This window comes from Diospyros lotus, chromosome 14, assembly GCF_014633365.1.
Source record: "Diospyros lotus cultivar Yz01 chromosome 14, ASM1463336v1, whole genome shotgun sequence".
Classification (NCBI taxonomy): Eukaryota; Viridiplantae; Streptophyta; class Magnoliopsida; order Ericales; family Ebenaceae; genus Diospyros; species Diospyros lotus.
In genome coordinates, this window is record NC_068351.1 from 10,732,086 (window position 1) to 10,741,888 (window position 9,803).

Here is a 9,803-nt window from a genome sequence, read left to right on the forward strand (position 1 = left end):
GTGAGATAATTCACTAGTGTATAATTTTGTATAAAAAAAATTATAAATATATTTAACACAATTATCTCTAATTTAGATAAGTGGTCATATTTTGTTTAAAAATTCATTTAATCTAAACATGAGATTATCTTTGAAAACTTAATACACAAAATAATAAAATACATAATGTAAATAATAAAATATATAAATTAATAATCAAATACACAAAATAATCATATAAATACAAAATATATAAAATCAAAAAACCGAAAAAGATGTCGCCGAAGACGCCAAAGGAAGAAGAAGTTGTTGCTGCTACTGCTTATCACCGTTGTTGCCTCCGTCACCACTGCTGCTTGTCGCTGCCATTCCGAATCTAGGGTCTGCAACGAGAAGCTGTGCTTCTACAACCTTGGTTCTTCTCCATCTGTCTTCTTTCTTACTCTGGCTCTGCGTTGATGGTTGTTAGGGGTCTTACACCGGGAGGTGCTATGACACACACCAAGAGGGGGGTGAATTAGTTATTTTAATAACTTAATTAAGCTTGAAAGACTTTTTGATACAAATTGAGGTTTTATGATTTAAAATGCAAAGCATATAAAATGATAGATGTAAGATTACAAAGATAAATATGTGAATCAAGTGAGGAATAATGAAATGCTTGGAAAGATAAATAGAACAAAGAGCACAAGCATAAGAAACTCAAGGATTTATAGTGGTTCGGCTTAATCCAAGTCTAATCCACTACCTTAGTTCCTCACTAAGAATTTTGCAAACAATCCACTAAAATCTCCTATTTAAACCAAGTAGGCCCTTTATTTCAAAACTATGAATTACAACCTTTTGCTTATACAAGCAAACCCTAGCACCTAGCTAAGAATTACAACCCCTTGCTTCAAGGAGCAAGTCCTCTAGCACAGCGAGCTAGAAAAATAAGAGTGATACAAATGAAAGAGAGAAGTTAAGAGTTAACACTCTTAGTTACAAGTTCTCTCACAATGAAAACAAGGCTTAAGAATAAATTTACAATGATAGAACGAAGCCTTGCATAGAAAAATATAATAATGAAAGCACAAACTCTTGTAAAGCTCGAATAAACTGATTTGTAATCTCTATATCAACTCGTTTCCGTCCATTAACCTCCTCAAGTTCATCCACGACTTGAATAAATAGGCATCCCAAAAGCTTTGCTCGAAACTAGCCATTTGTGACCATTGGAATTTGAAAAACTAGCCGTTGGAAGCTTTTTGTGAAAAGAGAGAGTCGATAGAAGACAATGTATAGTTGATATATTCATAAATAAAACAAGGCATAGTCGACAAAGAAGAAGACATAGTCGACTATTGTTCAACAAAATCTATTGATAGTCGACAGATACATTCACATAGTTGACAGATTCAAAAATACAAAGAAATTTTACAATATCATGCACATACATAGTCGACAGAACAAAATTCATAGTCGATAGATTAGAATATAGTTGACACAAGCCATACATAGTCGACAGATCATGCAAGCATAGTCGACTATCTTCAAGCATAGTCGACTATCCTTAAGCACATAGTCGACTATTCATAGGCAATAGTCGACAAAGCATATACACATAGTTGACTATTCACTTAGAAAAACAGAACACTTAACTGATAATATGTAGAAGAACACTTGATTGATACACGACACATATTTACGTTCTCATTTTGTTTAATTTATATTTTACGTTCTATTTACTTTAATACATAAATGTAAATAAGAAAGTACCCCCTATTTGGATTCAATAAAAATATCTAAAAAATCAAATTCTATAACCATAAGAAAATAGAATCTTGGTTTTAGTACAAATTATGGATTTAACAATTTTACCACTCCCAAAATACATACATTCTATTTCTTGAAAAATTCATTAAAAATTATTTTAACAACAATGAATACTAGCTATTAAAATACCGGGAGATAGTTTTCTAAAAAGAAAATATTTTCATATATGTCTCCTTATAAGGTGCTAACCTTCCAGACTTAGAAATATGACTTTGAAATCTCGATACTTGAAATTCATTTGGTTTTTATTCTCACAAAATAATACTTGATATCGAAATTGATTTATGTTGAAAACCACAACCTTGATTCATAATTTAGGAATTAAATAAAATATTATTTTTCATCATCAAAACTAAGTATACAAAAGTAAAACAACAAGGGGGTAGGGGGAAAGAGATGGCGAGAAGGGCTACGTTGCCAACACTATGAGCCTTTTGAAGCTTATCAAATTTTTGGTGAGTGAAAATAGGTATAGGGAGCACCGTTGGAGCTGATTTCTCCAACTCGGCTCCCTATAAATTAGCTTGGCGAGGAGAAAAGGCTGCCATTGGAGATCGCCTTAGGCCATCTCCAACCCACTTTCCTATTCTACTCACTATTATATTATAAACAATTCACTCTCTATTTTTAACTTATCTAAAAAATTGTGCGTGCTCCAACCCATACTCATCTTATGCTTTATTTCACTCATTATTTTATTTATTTATTAATAAACTTCAATTTTATTAATTTTACTTATAATTTTCACTACTACAATTTTAAATACACAAATAAATAATCAAATACACACATGCACAAAATTAATAATCAAATATATAAAAAATCAGATACACATAGACATAATCAATAATTAAATACACAAAATAATCAAATAGACGTATATATAAAATTAATAATCAAATACACAAATCAATAACCAAATATAAAAAATATCAATAAATCAATTAAAAAATAAATACAAAATACATATTGAATCACAAATTAGGTTGATTTTGGGCAAGAAGAAGACGTTGCCGCCGCCGCAACCATTGGATCTGGTGTTTGTAAGTTGTCTACGCACCTGCAACGCTCATTCTTCCTCATCGTTGCTGTTGTTGCTCGTCGTCAGCTGTCTTCTCTCAAATCCGGATATGTGGTTGTTGGCTGTTAGGATAAGACGTATAGGAAGTAATTTCTGGTTCCACAATTGTAACGAATAATTTGAAGCTTAACAAATTTTTTTGTGAGAGACAAGATAGATAGAGAGTATCGTTAAAATTGGCTTTTCAAATTTTAGTTTGACAATAATTTTTACTCGCGTTGGAGATGACCTGATAGGGCACGTTTTGAAATGTTACATCCCACATTAGGCAAGCAGGTTGGAAATAGATCGAGATCTTGTAGTGTCGTACAAAAATGGCAATAAAACACAGCAGGAACACCAATTAATCAGCTTTTCATTTGACAAGAAATCTGCCTGCCCAAAGCTTCCAAAACCTCGTACCAGTTGAGTCTCAATGGGTTCCGGATAATGCTACACGTACGTAAAGATGGACAGAAAATTGAACAACTCTAATAAAATTACTACATTAACCCTTAATCTAAAAGATAATTTTACCCTCACCTCTTACCGTCTCTCAAAACCACCTCCCAAACCCACTTCTTTCACACTCAGTTCTCATTCTCTCTCACTTTCACTTTAACTTTGACTCTCTCTCTCTCTCAAAACCACCCTCTCAAGCCCACCCCTTATATCTCCCCCCCACTCTCTCTCTCTCTCAAACCCACCATCTGTATCTCTCCCCCCACTCTCTCTCTCTCAAACCACCCCCACAGGTTGCACTGTTCGCCCTCCACATTGCTCTTGCACCGTCGTCGCGGTCACCCTCCACTGTTGCTCGCACTGTTGTCACCCAAGGATGATGCCACCATCGTCGCTCGCCGTCTCCCCCGCAAGCACCGCCTACTGTCGGCCCCCCTGCTTGCACAGTTGTCTCCCCTGCCAACACCACGAGCACTGCCCACTGTTCTTGAAATTTTTTTCAAATTTTTGTAGTTAATTTTATATTATAAAATTTATGTAATATATAATTAATTTTTCATGCTGAAATTGTCCAATTCCAACCCCCTAATCCAAAGAAATCATTCTAATCCGGTACTTACTATAGTGCATAATCACAAAAACAGATCTAACACTTCTCAGCATCTTCTTGCTTCAGTAATGCCTCTATTCCCAACTATAATCAACTTTAGTTGTTTTTCACATTCAGCTCACCTTGAGCCAATGTAGGCAAGTAAAAAATTTTACAACATCCTTATGGACTAAAATACAGGGAGAAGGAAGCTCCACTTTGTGAGGATAAAAAAAAAGTTTTCTTTACATCTAACCTTTAGTTACTATAGTGTTGCAAATAAGCCGTTTAACCAACTCAAATCCGTTACTAAATTTTTTTAAATAAATTCAGTTTCAAACTTTCATTTGTAACACACCGGAAGCTTTGTTTTCATCCCAATAATCTTAATCAGTTCATTCTTTCATTTGTCTTGACACCCCTGAATTTGATTGTTTATCCCATGCTAATAAAAATCAGGGATTTTGTTGGCTTGATCCAAGAATTATTATTTGATTAGTTTGCTGCTGTTTTTAAAAAAAAATCAACAAAATATAAATCACAACTCTGAAACTCTGCTGTCTCCATAGAAATGGCAAGAATTTATGATGTATGAACTAAGACAACAAGATATAAACAAAACCATATATAAACACCTATACACACTACAATCGACCCTCCAGAATCTATAAGCCAGAACCTCACACAATCAAATAAAAAACATATTCTTAATTTTTACAACTAAATCATCAGCAACAACGCATCAAAAAAATGCCGTCCGAGCAGCGATGAGGGGCTGGCAGTGGCCATTCAAGCGGCGTTGTGGTGAGTGCGTGCAAGCGGTTACTCGCGGCGGAGAGAGGGGGCGACGATGGCTGGGGGCGAGGTAGCTAGCATGACCGGCAGAGCGAGGGGCGATGAAGGATGGTGCTCGCGGCGGGGAGACCACAACGGACCATGCTCGACTGGATGAGGGGCGACGGCGGTGCTCGTCGATGTGGCGGGGCAAGGGTGGGGCGACGACGGACGCTACAACCAACGGGGCTGGGTTTGAAAGATGGTGGTTTTCAGAGAGAGAGTGGGAGAGAGATAAAGTGGGTCTGAGAGGGTGGTTTTGAGAGAGTAGGGGAGAGATATAGTGGGTTTGAGAGAGAGAGAGGGGGTTTGAAAATGGGCGGCAAGATGAAAATTAAAGCCAAGTTGGAGTTGTTGTAAAAATATCACGAGAATTTGGAGTTGTTCAATTTTCTGTCCACCTTTACGTACGTGTAGCATTATCCATGGGTTCCATGGTACGATTTGACTCTTTATTGCCGAACCGGAGCCCACTATCTGATGCATCGAAATCGTTCATAATTTCAGGGGTGTTATGGCCATTTGACTTTGCCTTCTTGCTTTCGTTACATGTATGGCTATGGGTTGTGAGAGGGATTTTGTTTGGGAATTTATTGTGGGGGGGGGGGGGGGGGGGGGGGGGGGGGATTGATTTAAATAAATATTAAATATTAAATATTAAAATTTGTTAGGAGTATTAAAAATTTACTGAAGTCTAATAGACTAACCCCCAAACTTTTTCCGCTGTGAGATGTATTAGCATAATTGCCCTTCTCTGTAGTTTGAACAAAAGATATATACTACCAATAACAATTTATGATTAAACAATAATTAATTTACTAATATTTTTTTCTTTTTTTCGTTTACAGTCAAGAAAAACTCTCCTGAGTGAGGGGTCATATATGTGCTTAAACCTCATTATGATATAATTAAACTAAATGCGCACATCTATTTTGATACTGATCGAGTTAAGGGTAACATTTAAATACAGCCTAATACAATTATTAACCAAAGTTAAAGCAGTGGTAGACTGGTGATTTATTTAGTTGCACAATGTTCTTAGAAAATATGCCTTTATCTTTTATATTTCCTTCAACGCTAGTGAGATTTTCATAAACAATAAAAAAAAAATCATTTTTGGCAATTGTATTTATTACAATTTTAAAAACACGATAAAAGAATGTTATTTATTTGTTTGATAAATAATAAAATTAAAGCAAGACCCAGCAGCTACAAGACACTAGAAATATCTAAACTCCGTTAAAATCCGACGTCAGTTGTTGATAATGGTTTCAGCAATTATCTTTGTTTGGATGCATGGCCAGCCAAAAACGCAGCGCCGGGGGGGTGATATTATCTGGAAGGGGGAGGTGACAGGAGAGGTGGGCATCGATATCTCGATCGGCAGGCGAGAGCGAGCTCCGAATTGCCTAATTAATTTCTATCTATCTCACACACGCATGATGACCAAACTTAATTACGGAACCTGATGAGAACCAGATCAACCAACTCTTCGTCCTTGCCAGAACTACTAAATATCCATCCATAAAAATCCTGAAAAGAGAAGAGATATTTCAGCAGCTGGCATTCACTTCGCTCGCTGCATGTATTTATAGCAGCAGGCCGCTGTGGAGGCTTCACAGCTGCATTGGAGTTTAATCCTAATTTACCCAGATCGAACACAGCAAAGAGCTTCGCATTCGCATAACAGCAGAATGGCACTCTTGACCGTCCATCAATTGGCTTTCATTTCCGGCCTCTTAGGAGCATGCATAATTGTTTTCACTACTTTCAACCAAATGGCATATTTAAATACACACACACACACACACACACACACACATATATATATCTCTAATCTTCTCTTTGATGGTTTCTTGCTTCCGTAGGTAATGTTGTGTCCTTCCTGGTGTTCTTGGCCCCCGTGTAAGCTCCCCTTAATTATATATTCTACTTCAATGCACGTTCGATTAATATATATTATAATTAATTACAAAGATAGACATTATTTTTAGATGATGATGATGATTATTTCGTGTTTGCTGATACAGGCCTACATTTTATAAAATCTACAAGAAAAAAACCTCAGAAGGGTACCAGTCAATACCCTATTCGGTGGCACTCTTCAGTGCAGTTTGCTCTTGTACTACGCCATCGTCAAGACCAATGCATTTTTGATCGTTAGCATCAACGGCATCGGAACCGTCATAGAGACAATCTACCTTGTAATCTACTTCGTATACGCACCCAAGAAGGAGAAGGTATATATAACATGACAGAAAGACTAAAATTTACAATTAATTTTACGTAATAATCATGATGATGATGAAGACTGAAGAATGTATTAATTACTGTTATTGGTGAATGGTGGTAGCTTTTCACGATGAGGTTGGTTCTGCTGTTTAACGTGGGGTGCATGAGCTTCGTGGTGCTATTCACTTTGCTATTCGTTAAGGGCCCAAACAAAGTTACCGTGGTGGGATCCATTTGTGCCGCTGTCAACCTTGCTGTTTTTGCTTCCCCTCTTTGCGTCATGGTACGTAATTCTTCACCAAAGATCGATGATATTTACATTTTATAAAAGCTAATTAAGTACCCATTTACGATTCCGAATATGGGTAATAATGACAGAGTGTTGCTTAATTTATAAGTTGAAAATGATTTTTTTTCTTTAAAAGGACAAATAAATATATATATGGAATTTTGCAATCAAATTAGTTACTTGTACAGCTCATCTAATTAATGTAGTAACTGCTGCGTGTGCAGGGGCAAGTGATAAGAACCAAGAGCGTAGAGTTCCTGCCGGTCACTCTTTCTTTTTTCCTCACGCTCTGCACCACATCCTGGTTCTTCTACGGCTTCTTCGTCAAAGATTTCTACATCGCTGTAAGTGATCAATCCCAACGTTAATTGTCTCTTCGGTTTCTTCTTCTCTTTCTTGTCTACCGCCCATCCGCCATATATATATATATATATGTTGATGATGTGATCGATCGAGTTAATTACCTGTAGGTTCCGAACGTGGTGGGTTTCCTGCTTGGGATCGCCCAAATCATACTGTACTTCATCTACAAGGACGCGAAGAAGGACGAGAAGACGGCCGGGGAGAAGGCCATGCATGCTGCGACTGAGAAGCGAGGAGAGGTGGAGATGGAACCCATTGTTTGAGACAGATGAATTTATCAAAATCCAGCGAGTTGTTGAGCAAATTTGAAGATGATCAGCAGCAGCTCAAGAAAACATTTTTAGTTTTTGGACTTGTCGTTTAACCCTGCTTTACTTTTGTTGGGAATTTGGGATTCAGATCCTTCTCCTCTGCCAGTAATTCTTTTTTAATTACACTTTTAGTTTTTGTTTAATTAAGAATAATGATATAGGGCAAATTGGGAAATTAATTTCCATGGATCTGCGTATCAATGTATTTTTATTTATAGGCTTCAATACAACGTCTTTGCCATAATGACGTCGATCTCTTGCAAAAGAGTGTTGAGATATCTCTAGTTAGTTTGAATTCAAATGCTATTTCTACATTGGAGTTAATCCGTTTAATTTTATTATTATATTATATATTATAAATCTATAAATATTATTATGGTTAATTATATTTAAAGTTTTAGTTTTTTTAATATTAGGTCTCTAGACTCCACTTTAATTTGTATGTACTATTACTCGTTTATTATTACAAATATTATTAATTATTGACATATTATTATTCTTTTAAAAAATTAAATTGACCGAATAAAATGAATTGAAATGCCTCCTATGACTAAATAGGATGGATCAAATTAAATTAGATGTTTAGATGATGCCTACTAAAAATTTGGTACATTATGCAAAATAAATATAAAAGATTCAATATTTTTTCCTTTTTAATGAACTATTCTTAGGTCGCCCGATGCTATTTTCAGATTATTTCATACAATTGCCGGAGCTCTCTCTTTCACCTTCGAGGATCATCAATTTGCTTAGAATAGAGCAAAACCTTAATTGGAGATTTTCTCCAATTGTTACCGGATCATGTTAAAGTGACATCTACTCCATTTTGTAATTTTCACTTATTTTATTTTGGTTGTCAAGTATTTTTTAAAAAGCCACATCATATGTCTTTCTTAGCAAAAAAAGAAGAGAAAATAACTATTATAGATGGTGGTATACAATTGAAGTAAGGTAAAAGTTGGATGTTTTAATTATAAAAATTAAAAGTTGGGAATAAAATTGAAAACCAGTTGAAAGTTGGGATTAATTGTTTTGGCAATTTAACATAATTTAATCATTTATTTTTCTTTATTGTTTAATAATATAACTTAGTGTAAATTACATATAAGACGCCTAAAGTTTATAAAAAAATAAAAAATACAAACACTCCTAACATTTGAGAAATAGCAAACATCTTCCTCAAATCCCATGTATCATTTTCCCCTGCCATAATTATATAGTTGTTAAATTTGATAAAATTGCAAGATACACTTCATTTCTTTTGCTCATATCTTATCCTCATTTTTCCCTTTTACAAAACTTATTTTTGAAATTATGGTAGCGCACCAAATCTATCTATCTATCTATCTATTTCTCTTTCTTTCTCACCAATATTTGGAACTCCAACAAAGTTCCAATCACTAGAACTTTCCAATGATCATAAAACTTGCTCTAGTCGGAATTAATCCAATGACCAGAAATTTGATGATTGTTAAAGTTTCAATACTTGGAACCAAGTGATTCTAGATTTTAATCTCTAGAACCCTAGAATCCTAGTTTATATATTAATCTTGAAAATGCAACATCATAAATTTTAATTAGTATTGAAAAACTCATACATTCGTCTTGCATTAAATTAAAAATAGTGATTGATTAATTATTAAAATAAAATTATTTATTATATTATATATTTATTTATAAATTATAAATATAAATATAAATTAAAACTTCTAAATGCGAGGAAACATGGATTTTTCAATGCTAATTAAAAATTCATTTGAAATTTTTAATTTTTGATCTTGAAATTTGATTTTTGCAGTAATAACAAAATTTTAAAAATATGAATTTTGACTTATTTTGCTTTCACTATGTATTAATTTTCTTGCATAG

The 9,803-nt window shown here is 34.7% G+C and overlaps 1 pseudogene; it reads left to right on the plus strand.

Annotated features, from left to right (window-relative positions):
- The first annotated feature begins 6,433 nt into the window (after positions 1-6,433).
- LOC127790870 (bidirectional sugar transporter NEC1-like) lies at positions 6,434-8,168 on the plus strand (annotated as a pseudogene).
- Positions 8,169-9,803: the final 1,635 nt, after the last annotated feature.